This window comes from Triturus cristatus, chromosome 1_2, assembly GCF_964204655.1.
Source record: "Triturus cristatus chromosome 1_2, aTriCri1.1, whole genome shotgun sequence".
In the NCBI taxonomy this organism is placed as follows: Eukaryota; Metazoa; Chordata; class Amphibia; order Caudata; family Salamandridae; genus Triturus; species Triturus cristatus.
In genome coordinates this window covers 959,075,439-959,094,734 of record NC_140580.1, presented here as the reverse complement: position 1 = coordinate 959,094,734, position 19,296 = coordinate 959,075,439, and positions in this window count along the sequence as shown.

The window sequence follows — 19,296 nt, the reverse complement described above, 5'->3', positions numbered from 1 at the left end:
GGAGGGATAAAAGAGAGAAGTGAGGGTAAGAGAGTGGAAGTTAAGGGGGAGAAAAAGGACGGAGAGAAATGAGAGAGCGATGGAAGAGAAAGAGTTAGAGGAGGGATGGTTAAAAAGAGACAGTCTAGCTCTGTCTGAATCTGTAGTTCAGCCATATGTCCCAAGAGCAGCTCGCGCACTGCCAAAGAAAATGAGCTGCTGCAAGGTGCTTATAGCAGTCACGCTCATGCTCCAAGTTTCGTCTCGGCTAGTCCTAGCTTTGACTGCCTTTTGTGCTACACAAGTCTTTGAAATTGTGTTTATTTGTAGACCCGAACTTTACTGTAGGTCAATATAGAAGTAGGGAAGATTTCAAAAGGACTGTTTTTCGTCATCTTCCCTTTTCTTTCCTGGAAGATTTAAGGAGTCTATGCACTGAAACATAACAGTTTGCAAAAGTGACATATCGCACGTCTTGACTTTACAGGGTTGAATAACCATGTCCCACTCACCCGTCGCCCTGAAATAGCTTCCTATTTTATAATGAAGGTGCAAGTATTTTCTAGTCCATGGGCCTTTATTAAACAACCCAATGCATTCTGGGAATCATTGTCCAGATTCACCTCAAATGAACCAACTGGACAACATTTTCAGAAGGGAAGACTTCACATGAATATGGTGTTCCTGGTGACATGGAGCCGTGTTCTAACTTTACGTTTAGAGTCCTACACACTTTTTATTCCAGCCATTGGCTCATGACCCATGAGGCCAAGGGTAGTAAAGCAAGTGCCAGCTGGAACAGAGGGCAAACCATGGATGGCAGGTGCTATCCCTTGGTGCTCCTTGAATGGTGTTAATGGCGATAGTGCAGTCTGGTCTGTACCTGAAGCTTCTTTTTAAAACAGAGTGCATTTGAAGATTTGCTGGTCTGCGCTTTGTCATTACCTGTCCCTTGTCTCCTAAAATCCGTCCACCTATCGGTTCCCCTGTTGCTGTCCAAGGCTTAGAGTGTTTTCTCACTTGAGCACAAGCAGTTCTACCTAGCGATGGCTGGCTGGGAGCGCATGTTTCCCAGGGCAGATATCCGCTGACCCAGACGCACACACAGTCTACAGGCACTGGCGGTGCATTCGGAAGGAAACCAAAAGCAAACATAATCTGTGTATCTAATCCAGCACAGTTCAAAGCAGAACGGAAATTGCCGACTATCAAACACATTACTCCACAGCTGAGGTCTTAGACCCTCATTATGAGTTGCCACTTAATTCCAATAGGGCTGGCAACATCGGAATTATGAGATTGTTTACTTTTCTTTTCACTGCTGGCAGCAGCTAAAAACTCGAAGTGAAAGTCCGGCTAGAGTGGAATCAGTCCTGGGGTTATTGGTCTCCTATAATTCATCGTTGCTTAGTGGACCCTCAGAGTGCAACTGGTAATAGGCTGGACTTTCTGCAACCCCGTAGTTACTGGCACTCCTGGTACTGGTAACTCTAGGGATGGGGAAGTAACGACCCATTTCCCGGGCAATTGTAATGCGGGCCAAAGCAATAAACTCATAGGATTAGCGCACTTAATGTAAATAAATGTGTAACCTCCATGTTTGACCTTAAGAGGTTCATAAAGTGAGGGTCCTTGGAAAACAGAAATACATTTAAGGTTCAACAGAAATTTGGTTTACTGTTTGCACTATGTCATTGGTGCATATTATGTAATTAACAGAATGTGTACATCAAGATCTGAAACTAAATATGCCTTTTGCACTCTGATACTAGAGAAGGTATGAATTCTTTCTACGTACTTCTTACATAATCCTTACCTTTGTGTCACCTATAATGAAGTGGTCTACAATGCAAAATAGAATTTTGCCTGCTGGAGCACTCCCCATATTTAGATATAGAGGAAATTTTCAAGTGTTTCGCAGTAATTTGGCACCACCAGTAGGTGGTATCATAAGGAGCCTGCTATTACCTCGCTTTATCGAAGTGCCCATTCTCTAATATCCCTTCATGTTTAGAAAAATGCATTTGTTTCTTCAAACATCTCGTTGAGTGGCACTAACACAAACATTAATGGTGGTATGCCTATGCTGTTTTGAAAACATAAACAGATTTCAACTTGCTCAAAACAAAGTGGCCAGATTAGACGTCAGTGTACAACAGCGAGACTCCATTGAAGCTTCTCTTAAAGCACTTCACTGGCTCCCATAGAAGGCCAGGATAACATTCAAAATTCTGTGCACCATCTAGCAGTCTACAGGACTGAGTGGAAGCCTAGATTGTGTTCAGAAACGGGTGCTACACTATAGACTCCACAGATCAGAAAACCCCACCTCAGTCAACCAATCACAATTCAGGCGGTTGAAACAGGGGAACATATTTCTTGCAACGTCCAAGACTGTGGAACATTTTGAGCCCCAACTGAAAACAGAACCATGTTCAACTCAAGACACATCTGAAGCAGAAGAGGTCGGGATGCCTTTGACCTACTTAAAATGGCGTCACTTGGAGATAGTGAAAGTGAGACCACACTACATGGCTGTCCCTTGAATCCAACAGAAAGTTAACGTTCACAAGTCCAGCCCAACTGTTGGCATCCAATAAAAGTCAGCATTTGCTATTAAGAAAAGAAAGTCCATTTCCTAGCACCACGCATGACCGATGAGAAATCACAGTGGGGTACAGTAGTTATGCTATAAAAACATATAACACAGAGCAACTGAAGGCAGACAATCTTAGGACGTGACAAAAATGTGCTCTGAAGTCTTAATTAACCAGCCTAAGTTTTCCCCTCGTACACACAACTTCAGAAATTCATAAGGATCCCAAAAATTTGGATAATTTACATCCACCAACACACAGTATGCGAGACAAAATGTAATAACACTTTTACTTATGTTTTGACAATGCAATCTGTTGCCTAGTGTCCTAAAGTGGCCATAAAGCGTAATGACAGAACCTTACAAACACTCCAGTTACATATAAATGAATAAAAAGATGCTTGTAGCCCCCAAAAATGTATCTTATGCTGATATATGTATGTATTAATAATGCCTACTTCCGAACAGCCTTATGACGTGCAGACTAAAGCAAGACCTATTACAATATAGTTTTCTGCCTGCTTTGGAGTGCGGCCAGGGTTATTTTAATAACCTGCTAACTCAAGGGATGTTCGAGCCCATTTTAATACAGCCTGCACTAGGATAAGCTCGGCCTATTATAGAACTTCCATCTGCCTGCATCAGGGTAATATGTGGCATTCTAGAACACTCTACATTAACCACATAATAGTAACGTTAAGTCTAATATAACACTCCTATTGGCCTGCATCAGGGCAAGAGAGGCTTATTTGAATACACCCTCCAGCCCAAGTGAGAAAAAAAGAGATCCTGAGTGAAAGTTATCACTCCACCAGTACCCTCTCCATTTTTTATTTATTCTGTATGCTTCTTTACTTGTTGAATGCCTCTCCTGTAGAAGATGAGATACTCACAGGGGTTTCAGACCTGTCAACTTAAAAACGTTTTGCCGGTGTGAGAGAGGTGGCGGGGCATCAAAGGGGCCAGTGCTTCTAGACGGGGCTAGGCTTTCAGGCAGTCACAGCCTAAGATGCCATAGAGCGACGTTGGAGGGGTTGGGGCCTGGAGACTGAATGGTCACTCCGAACCTGACCAAAAGCACAAAGGGCGTCTGATGCCAGCTTTGGTTTGAGCCCCAGGTTAAATTACAAAAAATGTCATGGGTTTTGAAAGTGCAAAGCCTTCTCACACGAGCTGGAAACCCAGTCTGTGTAGGGCTTTCCAGCTCACTTGGTGCTCACCGTGTAATATCAGGTCTTCATTGGGTGACGGGTATAGAGAGCTGATATCCTGCGACACACGGTAAAGCTGTATGAGTTGTCGGATCTGGGGTTTGTGGATGAGACCTTGACACACGACCTTGACTGCTGGCACCGTGCTAGCAAGGGTTTAGACAGAAGTAGAAAGGTTGCACAGTCAGCCACAGGGGCAGGTTGGCCATTAACCTTGGCCGTTAACCTTGGTGGGATCATGTCCAGCTGGCCGCAGCATTAGTAGCTTTAGGGCTGGTGTACAGTTGTATCTCTTCATGGGATCACATTCCTCCTTATTAATGGTCAACGGATGTCCAAAGCTGTTTTGTGCTTTATACCTTCAATGCTGAAGCTCCTCCCTCCCAGTCACCATGTAAGCAAATGCTGCCACCACAGGCACTTTGCCACAGCTCTAGTTCACAGTGTGCAAGGCTGCGGAGAGACATCATGCCCCGGTCGCCCTGGTTATATCACCCGCTTAAAGACACACAATCGATGGACGGAATGCAGAACAAATCAAAACATTCACCCCCAGTCAAGAGATCTGGGTTAAATCCATCATTCTTTTGCTCACCATGCCACCCCAGTTTAGACCTAGCCATATGCAAATGAGTCTTGACCCTATGCCTCATGGGAACAGTCCAGCCCGAATTGCCAAGCCAGGTCACCCTGTACCGGAAACAAGCATCCTAGGACCGGTTTCGGGGTTTCACCCCTCTTCAGCCAGGATAGCTTGATTCCAGTGGCACAGTGAGCCCAGGACCCACTTCTGGGCATACCTGACGCACTTAGGGCGAGAAAGCAAAATGGGTAACACAAAATGATGGGTCCCCCTGTGAAGGTACTGAGAGGTTCCTTGGACTTCCATATTTCAGATATTCATAGGCCTTGGGCTGAAATGGCCCCTACTAGAGGATGGAGGCGCTGCTCCCCTGCAGGGGATTGCATTACGACCCTGCACCTGCACTGCTCAAGGCATCATAGCTCGCTCCTCTGCAGATTAATATATGTCTGATTTTAGTGATGCTTGGGTTATATATAATAGTGGTATAACAGTGGCAACGTGGCATTGTATCTGATTTGTTTATGTACCATCCTGGAGCTGTATCAAAGGGCGCGGGTGTGAATTCCATTCAACTTCTGGAATAAACAAATCTTTGAGTCTCTTTTGAAAAGTCCTTCACTTCTCTCTTCCCATGGAGATAGAACTTGACGCTTTTCTTTCTTGCCAGCAGCGTGACTAAGAGAGGTGTGACCTTAAGAATCCAGCTTCTGCACCTAAGTTCAATTAAGGTTTGCACATCAAAGCATTTATAAAGGGAAACTATCTTCCCTGGTTTCCAGATACAGGAATCGTGGGACTGTGCAATTGCAAATGGAATTTGCTCCCATGGTAATTCTGCCAGTGTAGTCGAATTTGCATGTTAACACGTTTACTACCAAGGACAAGCTTGTCAGCATTCCTGTGTTGGCACACTAGGATGATGTATCCCAGAATTCTACACTGTGACCTCATCTTTTTCTAAATACTATCCGACTTTCTGACATTATCTCCAGTTTGAGTTTGCTGATGAACCCAAATTCCTTATCTTCTGTTACTCTTCTGATTCATTGCACGGTTTCTACTGTCTCTCTTCCGTTCACACTTTGATGAACCCCCATTCTCTCTATATCGATTTCAACAAAACTGAAATTTCAGTTATTTCCATCCATCTCTCCAGGGCCTGAACCTCTTCTATTCCCATTGTATTCCTTCTACCTCTAACACTTTATCCATCTTCTTCCTTTATTAAGGTGTGCACTTCAAGGCCTCTTTTAACTTGTTTTCCTCAGATTTGTATCTATTGTGCCTTTATTAACGTGCAATCATTTGCAAAATCCACCCCTTCATAACCTTCCAGCCCATTAAAACAGCCACCGTGACTCTTGTTTCTTCATAGGTACACGTTTGTTCTTCTGCTCTTTTTGATCATCCAACCGACAATTTATAATTCTTAGGTCTTCTTCTAACTCTTCTCTTTACAACATGTAGGAGATGTACCGCTATTGAGGGGGGTCGGAGGGGTGTGGGTTTGTGAAAAAGATAGGTTGTTTGTTCTTATTCAACACACTGTTAGTCATTTTATGAGCTTCAAGCAGACAAAGGGCTCAGTGAATCTACCTGGATTTGAACCCTCGACCATGTGATCAAATATAGATTCCTGCACTGGATATATGAATCCACCGAGCCACCAGACTTAACTTTCTCTTCCTTCCAAATTTGTGCTAACTTAAGTTTACACTAAAATTCCTCTTACTTTAAAGACATTCATGCTTTTTCACCAAACATATTTCCATATAATGTGTGTCAATACTCTCTATACTTCTTAATTGCCGCTCCAGCCTTCTTCCTCGTTGAGTTTTTCTAATTTCTGCTGTTTTTCTTTTAACACTTCTAAACATTTGTGTATTTTCTCTCTCTCGTCTCGATCCGAGGACGGTCCCTTACGTTTTTTTCACTATTCAACTGACAGCTCATCCGATTTTACTCTTTTTTGCCCCCATTTTTCCAAACTTTTTCTTTGCTGTCCCATTTTTAAATAAATAATATTTTGTTTGTTACCGTACCTAGTATCCTCTGTGCCATGCATAACGCAATTTCAAAAGAACAATGTGTGCAATGAGGGTAGGTGAGCAAAGGAAGAGCTTTGCTGAAATAAAGAGGAACAAGGCCAATAGCTAAGTTCATGTAAGTTCTGAGGTGTCTCGCAATATTAATTTAACATACTCTTGGATAATGTATTCCGTATTATACACAGTCACATCATCATACCGTTCCCTAACCCTTCCCCATCAACGCTCGATCTCCTGCCTTCTATTGCAGAACCTCTTCCGGGTGCAAATATCGAAAATAAATATGAAAAATGCGATCACGCCAATGTGTACGTTGTAATTTGCGGCAAACATATTTTTGGGGGCATAATGTAAGCTAGTATTATGGTTTTCAATAGTATCACACAAATATTCTGAACTCCTGTAATGCATTAAACATACTATGATAAAATAGATTAGAATTGTGAATTGATCAGAAAAAAGTTCAAGAGAAAGGGATCTGAAAAACTAGCCATTGTGGGATTGCCCAAATAGACCTCCTTATCACACGCTCTACTGCATCTGGCAACCAGCACTGATATCACAACTCAACGTCTACCTTAGGCCCCTGAGATATTTTAAGAGATCCTTTGGCCCAAACTTTTCGAGCTGTGCAGACGACATCCAAATCTTGCTTAAAATAGAACCCTATCTTGGCTTGCAACAGTATTCAGACCCTGCCTCTTTGCCACCCATATTTGGATGACCAAAAACTACCTGAACTGAACTTTGCAAAGAAAGAAATCCTCACTTTCAGATCATTGACTCATACAATGAGGACACTTTTGTGGCTGTTGGAACTTCCCACACCACAATCTCTAGTACCCACAGTTAAATGTTTGGAGGGACTTTGAACACAGAACTCAGGCTCAGACCCCGTACCAACACATTTACCAAGACTTCCTGTAATCAACTTAAAACCCTAAGGACAAACTGGCTTTCCAGGCTTTCCTCGCTTTGATCAGGGGATCATCTCTCTCATCCAATCCTGCCTCGACTACGCAACTGTTCCCAACCTCGGTGCATCCGAATATCTGCTTCATAGATTACAATGGATTCAAAACACGGCAGCGAGACTCGTCCTATATGTGCAAACACAAGACCACATCAGGCCCTACATGTGATGCACTGGCTGCTATCTGCAAGGAGAATTTCCTTCATAGTCATCTACATCACCCACTGCAAAATGGAATAGGATGAGAGAAAAGTTCAATAATATCAAACCAGCTTAAGTCTAAAATCAAAGACACACATCAGAATCAAATCTCAGTGTACAACAGATCCAGAATAGAGGTACCAACCTTCTGGGTCAAGGGTACCAAACGCTGGAGCATGCTCCCTGTTTAGACAAGAAATCCACCCGACCACATAGCTTAATAGACAGCACCGAAAACATGGCTGTTTCCATCCACCTCACAGGGCGATTGGGGTATATATCATATGCACTATAATTTCCCATGGAAAGAGACAAATTGACTGCGTTCTCATTGGGTCACTGGAAAAGAAAATACTAATGATCAAACTAGACTGACGGTGAGCATATAGATACACAATAAGACCACTCAATTGGAGCACCTCTTTTATTCCACACACACATATCATGCTGGCAACCTTTGAAATTTAATCTAGACATGTGCTGTTAGCCGGCAGCTGCCAAGAAAAGCAATATGTCTTTATGTAAGCTTGTCTTTAAGTAGGCTTGTATGACTTGTCTTTATGTAAGCTGCTATAGCCATACACTGGAATGCATATAACAAAATGCTGGCGGTCCTGGGGGCATGATAGATGTCTCGTACAGATCACAGTGTAAGACCAAACCCATTCCTGAAGTCTACAGTCGAATCCTGAATCTAGTTTAAGATTGACATTCTTCACAAATGAGGGCAACGATTGTAGGTTACTTTCTGGTTGGTAGGTTGGTTTTCTTTTTGAGCTAGAATAGACCTTAGCCTGCCCTGCTTTGAAACCTTCGACCTTATTGCAGCCAATCAGAGCAAAGGAAACCCATTTTGAATCATGCACAATTAATTTGAACGTATTCTCTAAGACAATAGGACGAGCTAACCCTGTGCCCCAAAATTCTGCCCAGGCTCGCACTTACATACTGGGAATGTGTTAGGGCTAGTGGACGATGGCCACTGAAAGAATTCCCGAAGACGAAAAAGTTCTGCAGTAGCTGTCATACAGAGAGCAACTATGCAGCTTTACAAAACCCACCTTCACAAATATTCTTTGTGCCAGCCCCATCCCCAAGAAGAGTTCAAATCATGAAACCACACATTACTAAAGCTCCCTCTTGTATGTCAACGCCAATAAGAGCCCCTGTTTACTTATGTAAATGTGTTTCATGAAATGCATGCGTTCCTTCCTTTCTTTTAAATACCCTCGGAGTCTTTCATGAAACGACTAGTTTTATAAGACAAGCAGACAGCTTTCATTGAGTATGGGTAGGTGGTGTTTAAAATCCTATGTTACCCTATTTCTTGATTGATTCAGTGAAGTCTGGGTCTTCTGTGAGGCAGATTCCCTCTTAATCTTGCCTTTTCTGAGGGAAAGTGTGTTTGAAAAGATTCTTGATGGAGCCCACCCCTTCGCTTACAGTTCCGTGAGAACAGCCGATGAACGATCATTCAACAATCTGAAGTAGTGCAGGACTGTCTGTGTGTCTGCCTGCCTACCCTGAACATTTCATTCAAATGTACCTTCCTTTAGAGTTTGGCGGTGTTAAGCTGGTGATATTAGCAGCCAGGCATGACCATCTTACTACCCTGTGCACACAATACGAGCAGTTTGGTGTACACAGTTTCTGTGTACCTGGCTGCGGCATTACATACAACACAGATGGAGATCCCTCTAGTGACCAACAGCACTGGATCACATTATACACAATGCACAGTCTCCATGTGTCAGAGTCCACAATCAGCATCCACAAAGCATTGTTCGAGAGTCAGCCTATGTGTCTAGCTGTGCTAAGCACATAAAAAAGACCAGTGTTTACAGTACGTGTGCACCCGCCCACCCTGTGCACATGATTCGCATGGTGCAATGTGCTCACAGTGTCCCCCCCCCCCCTGCACTGAGCATGTGACATAGCAAAGTGTTTCTTGTCTTCCTGGCTGCAGGACGCCATTGTACAGCTCGAGCATTACAGACTGTGTGTCCGACTGTTTAAAAACACAGGTCGTGCAATTCTCAAAAAAAGTGGTATGGCTAGACCTGTAGATTCAAGTTACGCGTGATTGCAGATTTACTACTTGTTAAAATTCACAAACATTTCCAGGTGTATGCCTAGAAAGCTGCCCAGGCCCAGGGTTCCAGGAGTACTTCTGGCAATATCACGAGACAGTTCCCTAGGCCTGCTATCCCCACTGTATGGGGTGCACCGTAGCAAGAAATGGAGCCACCTTGTGCAAGCACATACTCCTCTACCCATGCACGGAAACAATGTGTTGTCTCCACACTCTTAGGTCACAAAATACACACTTATAATTGCATTTATGCCTGCCAGGAATTCCTCTGAGGATTCCCGGCAGGAGTTAAAAAGCTACATTTGGTTATAAACGTATGTTCACGAGTAAATTTACCTGCGTGAGTTTGCCCATTTTATCTATGCACAAATAGCTTCCTGCCCTCTGAATGAAAATGTCCTTCTTTGCTTTCTACAATGTGTGGTATGTGAACCTTACCGGGTCCTGCTGGTTCCTAACATGGCATAATTTAAGACTTCTCGGACATCTGCCTGACCCACCCACTGCACACTGCCCTATTGCACATCACCACTGTCCCGTCATGTGCCCCAAAGATGATCACAGCCCTTTGACCATGAAGTGAATAACGCACATTGAATGTTGTGCAAATGGGTGTATGTAGGTGTGTGTTGGTCTGCATGCATGTGTTCCTGTTTTGGGTGTACATATCAGCCACATATAGTGGGCCACTGAAAGCATGCACTATACCAAATTCAACCCTATTTTGTTTGATGATGCTTGTTTTGTGATATGTTTCAGCAGGAGCAATCACGAAAAAAGAAAATTAATATCAGTGGATTGCTGCGTGCTTTATGTCTGCCAGCAGTAACGCCCGGATGATGAATACTGTTCTGTAAATGTAAATGCAAAGCAGGGCATGCATTAGGTAGGCGAGATGTGCTTTGTGTTGGCCAGAACAGCTATATCTAAGGGGCAGGGCAGAAACAATGGATGGCATCCCGGTCAGGGAGTAAGGTGAGAGAGGTTCAAGAGATCCATGAAGTCTGCTGCTAGTGGAGGGTAAACCCAGCAGGTAAAACCCATGCTGGGAGCCCGGAGAGCCAAGCAGGTACCTTATGAGTATCAGTAGACATAATATACACATAAAACTCCTAAAACGGGGCAGAGCACTGCACTGAGAATTACTGATTCAAAAGCCAAGCATAGATGTAGCACATATGGGTCAACTGAACATGATTAGCAAAGACAGTCTGGGATTTTTGGGCGCAGGAGACGGTGAAGACAGTCAGCACATCATACATATAAAAGCAGACCTCCTGCGGAGAGAGAGGCAAGAACAGGCTAAACAGCAAAGGAGAAGGGGTAGATACTTGTGGGACACCACACTTCACGGGTCTGAATTTTGAAGTGAAGGAGGAAAGTGATACAGGGCTCCCTCTCAGACACAAAGAGTGAATCCACTTAAGTGCTTGACCAGAAACCCCAGATTAATACTCCACTCGGTTCCATCCTTTCGATAGAAGGAGTGAAGAATTAAGTTATAGCATGTCTGATAATTTTGTGAGTTCCTATGTATGACACAATTCGACCAATATGACAACTGGCCAGGTGGAAAGAAAGGTTTGTAATTCAGACCTCTCTTGACACTTAAACTGTCATCTGCTATGATATTCATCCCTAAATCCCATTTGAGGACAAGTGCAACCATGAATACCTCAGAGGCACAGGCCTGCACGCAGGAAATGGTTCCTGAAGTCCTATGCAATTCAAAATGTCGGGCTTGTAGGCCATGTTCTGCAAAGCAACAATTCCTCTATGAGCCACTGGTGCAGGAGGGTACTGAATGCAGCCTCACTAGCCTGCCAGTAGGCCCAACCCAGCCGCCAAGCCTCAATTCCACCCAGGCAGGAGCAGAAGGCTCATGGAGCTGTAAAAATAAGCACTGAACACACACAAACACATACATACACAACGGGGACACATTGAAATCCTCAATGCAAGCTTCAACACATGCACAAACACAACCAATGCAAGCATCCTGCACGCATACCAGCCTGTGGATTGAGTTTCACTTACATACAGCAAACAATTGCAAGAAAGGCATCATAGTACAAGATTCTCCTCAACCCTGCTCAGAAAAGGCAAAGCGCAGAGAAAATCAGAAAGCAAGCTACCCTAACACAGAACACACCGTTTGGTTTCAGGGCAAGCTTCAAGCACAACAAGCATTGGCATAGCCAATAGGTCTCGCCTTTGGGACCTTATAAGTGTTTAGCCATGCAACAGTTGCATAACTAAATACTTATAGGTCCCAAAAGCGAGACCTATTGGCTATGCCAAGCGGCCGTGCAGCCGCGAAAGTGAAAGTAATCGCGGTAAAGCGCGGCGCGCGCGCGCCCGCGCACATGCACTGTAGCTCTAGGCTGGCCTGGTAGCACTTTTTGGAGCCCTCTCAATAAGTCTCGCCAGACCAGCACATGCGCTGGGTCAGGCGAGACCTAAAAACTGCACAATTACAGCATAGGAAGGATATGTGCAAGATCCCTCATCGGGTCAGAACAGGTACAGCACCACCAGCAGTAGGGCAAGCTTCCCTCACCTGCACTGAACAGGTTAACCATGGGGAGCAGTAGTGCATTCTACCTTTGTCCTTGAGCATCTTTTGAATTCTCATTAGCAAAATAAAGCTCAACGATCCTAATTAGCAAGGCCGCATGCAGGACAAAAGGAATGTTGGGTCTCAAAGGAGATATATAACTAGCAGCGGCTGTAATGAATGTGCATTGTACTCTTCCATAAAGGCTACTACTTCGGTGTTGTGTTCATTTCAGGTGTGTATTGTTCTGTGGGCCTCGTCTGTAGTATTGTGACCAGCACTACATGTCAACCCTGGCATACTATGTCTAGGTCAGGGAGGATATGGCAGTTTGGGCTGGACTATTCCTATTGGACCAAGATCAAGACTGATTCCATATTGCAGGGTCCAAACTGAGGCAGCATGGCGTGCAAAAGAACAATGGTTTGGGATGCTTACTCAAGCGATAGCCTGTGGCTAGACTATTGCAAGCATCATCCCATCACCTCTTGTTTGTTTGATGTACTGTCCTAAGTGGCAAGGGTTTGCCCAGGTATGAGTCCCGTGCTCACTGTGCCACTGAATTCAGGATGCATAGACAGACGAGCCCCATTCGGGGTGAAACCGATCTTGGGTTGCTTGTGTTCGGGGAGGACCAGGCCTGGCAGTTCGGACTGATTTTTATATGGCTTGGTCGAAACTTAGGTGGCATGGTGAGTAAAAGAGTGGCTGGTAAAAATTCTACCCTGAGAGACTGCCAGTGTAAAGATTTATTTCAAGCATTTCTCCCATCACTGTTTGTGTGTTTGATGTACTGCCCTAAGGGGCAAGGGCCTGTACAGACATGGGTCCCTTTAATCACTGTGACCAGGCTACACCCAAATGACGAGCCTCAATCCAGGTGAAATCAGTTTTGGCTGTTTGTGTTCCGGTTCATGGAGGACCGAGCCTGGAAGTCCATATTGGAGTGTTCCTATTGGAGCAGGGTCAAAACTGATTTGCATAAGGCTGGGTCCATACAAAGGTGACCTGTTGGTCAAAAGAAAAATGAGTTTGAATGCTATCCCAAGCAATTGACAGTGGTTAAACTTATTGTAAACATTACTCCCATCACCATTTGCCTGTTTGATGTACCGCCGTGAGTGGCAAGGGTATACTGAGATTTTGGTCCCGTGCTCACTGTGCCACTGGAACCATATTGACAAACCCTAATCTGGGCGAACCCGATCTTGGGTTGCTTGTGTTCTGCTTCAGGGAAGATCTGGCCTGGCAGTTTCCGTTGGACGGTTCCTACTGGAGCAGAGTCAAGACTGAGTTGCATATGGCTGGGTCCAAATTAAGGTGACAAGGTGGGCAAAAGAACGATCAGTTGGAATGCTCCCCGAGTGAATGCAAGCGGTTACATTTATTGAAAGCATTCCTCCCATCACCTTTTGTATCTTTGCAGTTCTGCAGGCTATCTCTGGTGTACTGTTTCCAGTTCTGGGGGCGATCTCTGACACTTGCCTCAGATCACATGGGGGGCAAGAGAACAGGAATGAAAATAGCTTTCACACATTAACCCGACCTTTCCTCCCCCAGAGAACAGGTAACCCTGGCCAGACAGAGCTATAGGAGTAGACTATGCACTCTCCAGTTGGGATCCCTGGAAGGCGACCTGAACACAGTGCACACCATGGTGTGCTTTGCAGAGGTGGCAGAGGTCATGGGCAAGGCCCGGACTGGAGAACTGGAGCTTCAGCAGAGACAGGTAGGCATTGAGGGGGGCCACAGGCTACATGTCTGTGATGTAGGTACAGGCTTGGTGGCTCTCGATGGGGGATTGTGTGCCACTGAATCTGCTGCTGAGCGTCCAGGCTGAGCCCACCTTTGTAATGAGTCTGCTAAGCATCACCGGTCCCGTTAGTGGGGTCACCTCAGTCCAATGCACTGGTTTGTTGAGTTGGGTAGGCAGTCCACTCAATAAAGAGTTACACCCTTCTGTTCACAGAAGCCTGATCCATGTAAGTGTGGGTAAGATAGGCACACACAGCAGTTGAATGATGTGCCCTTACTCACAGGCTCCCTGCAGGCTCAGGCATCCCAGAGCAGCCCGAGGAGTCGCCATAGTCCTTGTGCCAATAGGGTTCTTGGCCAAAGCAACAGCAAGCTCACCAGCTGCAGCACCAGCAGTGTTCCACTTCTCGCCACATACTCAAGGGCATTGACATGAAAGGACTATAATGCAACACCAGTTAAAGCATTTGTTGTTAGCAATGACTGACTGGAAAGGAAGCAAAACAGCTTTTCCATAACGAGGACCAATGCACCACAATTACCATCAATGGTGGGCACGTCACTATCCATGCATTGCAATGGAAGCACTCCTTTGCCAAAGCAATAACACGTGATGGAGCTACTTCCTGGCGTGTAGGCCATTTCTTCACATGTACCGCTCCAATGGTTTTCTCCTGGTCATGCACAGAACCACTATAGAATACAATGAATAAAGCCTTATGTTTCCATGCTTTTTACCAGGAGCATCCATTTGAGTTTGTTTGTGCTGCTTGCATCCCTTCAGGATATCTTTAAAACTCCAATAATTGAAATAATCTTCACTGTTGATCTTTTAAAAGTAAGTTGTGCCTTTAAAATGTCTCTTGGTGGCAGGTTAGCTGTTATGCGGGAACCTAGCTCCCTTGCTTTATAGCTAGGGTCCTGCTATCCAAATCTTACACACAGATAAAACTGTGCCTCACATCAATCAGAAATGATTCGCTGGCTCGTACCAGAGAAGTCAGTGAAGGCTGGCCTGCAAAAGTACTAAGACTTGTCACCAGTGTCAGAGATTCAAAGATATTACTTCTCGTAATATCATGGGGTGTAGTGAGGAGTCAAAGTCAGTACTTTTTCCTTATTGAAATTTGAGGAACTTTGATAGCAGAATGCTGCTCCTGTGCTGTTTATCATCCGATGGTTAATAGATCTAAAGACATGGCTTGGTGCCTCTGCAGATTACCACCGGATACTAGCTTGTTTCAGCGTAATACTATTTTATTGCAAGGTTGAAATTTAGATTTTTTTCTATGACACTGTTTTTTTCTGTGACAGATATCCATATCAGCTGCTTAGTATTTAATTTGTAAAGTGCATAAGTGCAGAGGTACCATTTTTTGTAGGGGCCCAGCGCTGTGGAATACCGGGGTTGCTGTAAACTAGGGTTACCTAGTCTTGATTCAAGCTCAAGCCTCTTTTTAACACCCCCCCTAGTCTTGAGGTTTTTTTTCAGCTCTGTTTTTAGTCTTTGTCGCTGTTTTATCTTTCTATTTCTCCTTTCTTCTTCCTTTACTGTCTTTGTCTCTCCGTTTGGGTCAAAGTCTGAGCATGAAAAATAAGTTCCAGTGCCCAAAGATAGGTGCCAGTGCCCACCATCTGCAACCACCGGCACAAATTAAGCACTGCTGCTGATTCTGAAGGTGGTGTAACTGAATTATGAAGACAAGCTCTATGTACTGGAAATGTTGGTGAACCTGGCAACATATACAATCCATACAGTCAAACTTTAGCTCCCGAAGCTGAACAGTCCAATACCCGCAGAACTATTTGAAATAAATGCCCATCTGTCTTTACTTTTGCCTTCTCTACTCTTTATCAAAGTTAACAAAACAGTATGAGTTCCCATGAATAGAAAGCAGGCACAGTTGTGCCATCTCTTAGACATACAATATTCCACCAAAAACACAGGTGATTTGAACTGCACTTCACCTCCCTGTCTGCACCAGACCACTGCAGAGCTCTGCATGACAAATGACCCCCAGGAAGCTGCCTCCTGGGAGAATGACAGTCATGCAGAGATGCTCACTGTTGAATGCTGGCAATAAGCCATACCACTGGGACCTGGCCTCCCAGGAATGCAGCGCTGTACAGAAAGCACCTTGAAAACATGTTCTGCATACTTAGGCACTTGGTGGCGCTCTCTAGCACCTGTTGGGTATCCCTGATGTCTGATCCGCATCTTTAGCATATGGTGCACATCCATGCATATGGTGCACATCCATGGCAAGTAATTGGCTGTACTGCCAAGGTATCTGATGTAGGTAGTGTAAACCGAGCAAAAGGTGCGATGAATTCACACCTGCAATCCAAGGCATTCACACCGTGTGGCAATTTCTGGTGTCTGGTGCATATGATGGAATCTGATAGGCAGGTGAGTACAAGAGAAAAATATGTGTATTTTCCATAAATAACAGAGAGGCGCTCTGGGCAGATTAGTAAATCCAATAAAAATTAAAAACTGGTATTGGGGGACAAAATCTGTGTTGTTTCCTAAAAATTAGTAGGTCTGGTTTGGTAACAAAACGAGTGCATTTCGAAAATATGTGTATTTACGTCTGATATGGGAGAGTTGAATCATGCTGGGAGAGCATGTACTGCTGAAGTTATTGCATACATTTATTGTGCTGGTGGGTGCTTAATAGTGTGGTGATTAATTCATGAGTCATGTGGAGATCTTTTCCCAATATCTGGAGGCAGCTTTTATGACATGATTATGAGCATATATGAGTAATCTGATCCAATACTGCCATGGAGAGGTTCGGGTGGTATATAACACGAGACCGAACACCGAGTGGCTCGTAAATGTCAGCAGAACCCGAAGATGGTAACGTAGGACCATATTACACAGGTTATCTGTTATGTACTCTTTACATTTTACGTATTTATTTTGAGGTAATTAGGCCGAAGACGCCGTTTTTTCCAAGGTGTAGCTAGCAAAGGGCACTGATTGGACCTAGAATCTTTAGGTTATCCTTTTATGAATAAGTGTTACTAAATTGGACAATGATGAGTGACAGTGGATTCAGACGTTTCTTGGGCTGTGGTGTTAGCCGCATAATTATGTATTTACCATATTTGCTGCATAATTTGCATATTTTACAGCGTTTACAAACAAAAATATTGGTTCTAGATCAAATGGATGGATCTAATGCTGCCAGAGAATGAGGCGCATTATTTGCCCTTTTGCTACATACTTTGGATAAGCTTGCTGCATAATTTAGATAACCTTGCCAAATCACCCTGGAGACTGACTGGTTTGGGAGTTGTCAATATGATGAAGAAATCATTATTTCACAGTGAACCCTGGAATATTCACATCGAACCATGAAATATTTCCCATACTTCAAGCATTCAATCGTATAACAGATGGATGGATGGATGGATGGATGGATGGATGGATGGATGCCTTGGTTTGTAAGTTTCATATAACAAAGGGAATAGTTTTGATGTCCAACAGTAGGTATAGCTCTGCATCTAAGGCCAGGACTAGTGAGCTTTGCATAACATTTAACATTTTGATGGGAAATGAAAGCAAGTGGAAGGTGGGAATGAGTTATCTGTTTTTCTTTATATTTTACTATGATTTGTGACAGCATGTGAAGTCTAGGGACTTTTACCACATTTGTTCTAATAAGCACACGTGTGTCATATTTTCAAGTGTTTCTTTGGGGAGGACTCCCTAAAACATTATTGACGACGGTTCAGTTAGAAGAATTGGAATGTTTCATGATTTCTCCTTCACAATGGCCTGAAACACCCTTGGCCTTTAAACCGATTTTGTTGAAATGTGCCCTGTAAAATAGACAATTTCCACTCTTTTCATCTTTTGGAGGGGAAAAGGGCAAACCTCCATCAAACCCCCAAGAGGGAAACTGGGACTCTCTTATTTAATGTGTTTGACTCAGGGCAGGAGATACACATCACCGCTCTGAAAAAGGACGTGCCACCACAAAAACAAAACTGAGCCATAACTGTTCTGGGCCATGCGCTTATTTATTTATCGAGTTTTCTATAGCGCAAACTTGACCGGAGGTATCAGAGTGCTTTACAGAGTTGGCACAGCAGCAACTACATGAATTACATATGGAGTAAACAAAAATACGTAGGAACAGTATATAAAAGAAGTATACAATAGACAGTAGGATATGTAGACGATTGCGTGAACCTATCCTGAATGTAACAGAGCGCTTTACAGAGTTAGCACAAAGTACAGTTCATTAAAATTCCAATTTACGAATAATCTGGACCCACTCAATAACTGTGTTCTTGATCAATGAAAACAATGCCCCTGGTTTGGTCACTTCGGGTTATTCCACCCAGAGTGAACAAAAGAACAGCACTAATCTCAATAAATGGTAATAACATTCCCAGGATCCGAACAGAAGAATTCTAGCACAGTGCACGGTGTTATTCCTGGGTTGGACCCTTTCCAAGCACATGCAGGACGGCCGCCATGGGGTAGGTGTGGAGTGTAGATGCATTCTGGGAACAGAATGCTGCGGCCATCTTCTAAGAAGACATGCTGACAGCGGTGATCTGGCGACGTGTGCGTCTTTTGTGCTGTGAGACTCAGGCAGCTAAGACATTTACCCAGCCCAATGTCCTTGTGCAGTTTTACATCACAAAGATAATAGATCCCTTTAGTCATTGTTCTCTTGTGTTATGCAATATCAGGCACCTTAATGTTCACTTAAGAGCAGTGCTTCTGCGTTTTTTGATATTAGACACCTGACCCTGCGCTGTTCAATAGCCGACATGTGATACAGTTGTTATACAGAAAGGCGTGCTTACTTCTGAAAGCGAAAAGGTATTTATGAAAGTTTGCTTCTCCTAGACTATCTGACATCAGACACTTGACATCTTTATATAAAGGCAGGATGCTCACTTGCTCTTTAATATCAGACAGACAACTATTAGAGATGGAAATGTGCTCCTCTTATGCAATTCACCTTCCGAAAGGTACTGTACGTTATGGGATGGAGCCCAAATTCTATTGGCAGACATAAAAGTAACAATCTATAGGCACAAATGCTGCTCCTATGCTATTCAGTATCAGAAAAACACTGTTTTTCAAATGCTCCTGTATTTTATACTTAGAAGTGTAACAGATGCACATAGAAGCATGGTGCGCCGGTGTTTTATGTTTTTTAGGTGTGGGTTTTTACAGTGCAGTATCAATTGGACCTGTTGCCTACACTATACATAGAGTGGGCTGTGGTTCTTCCCTTTTCAACCATTGGCTTTATTCAACCAATCTCT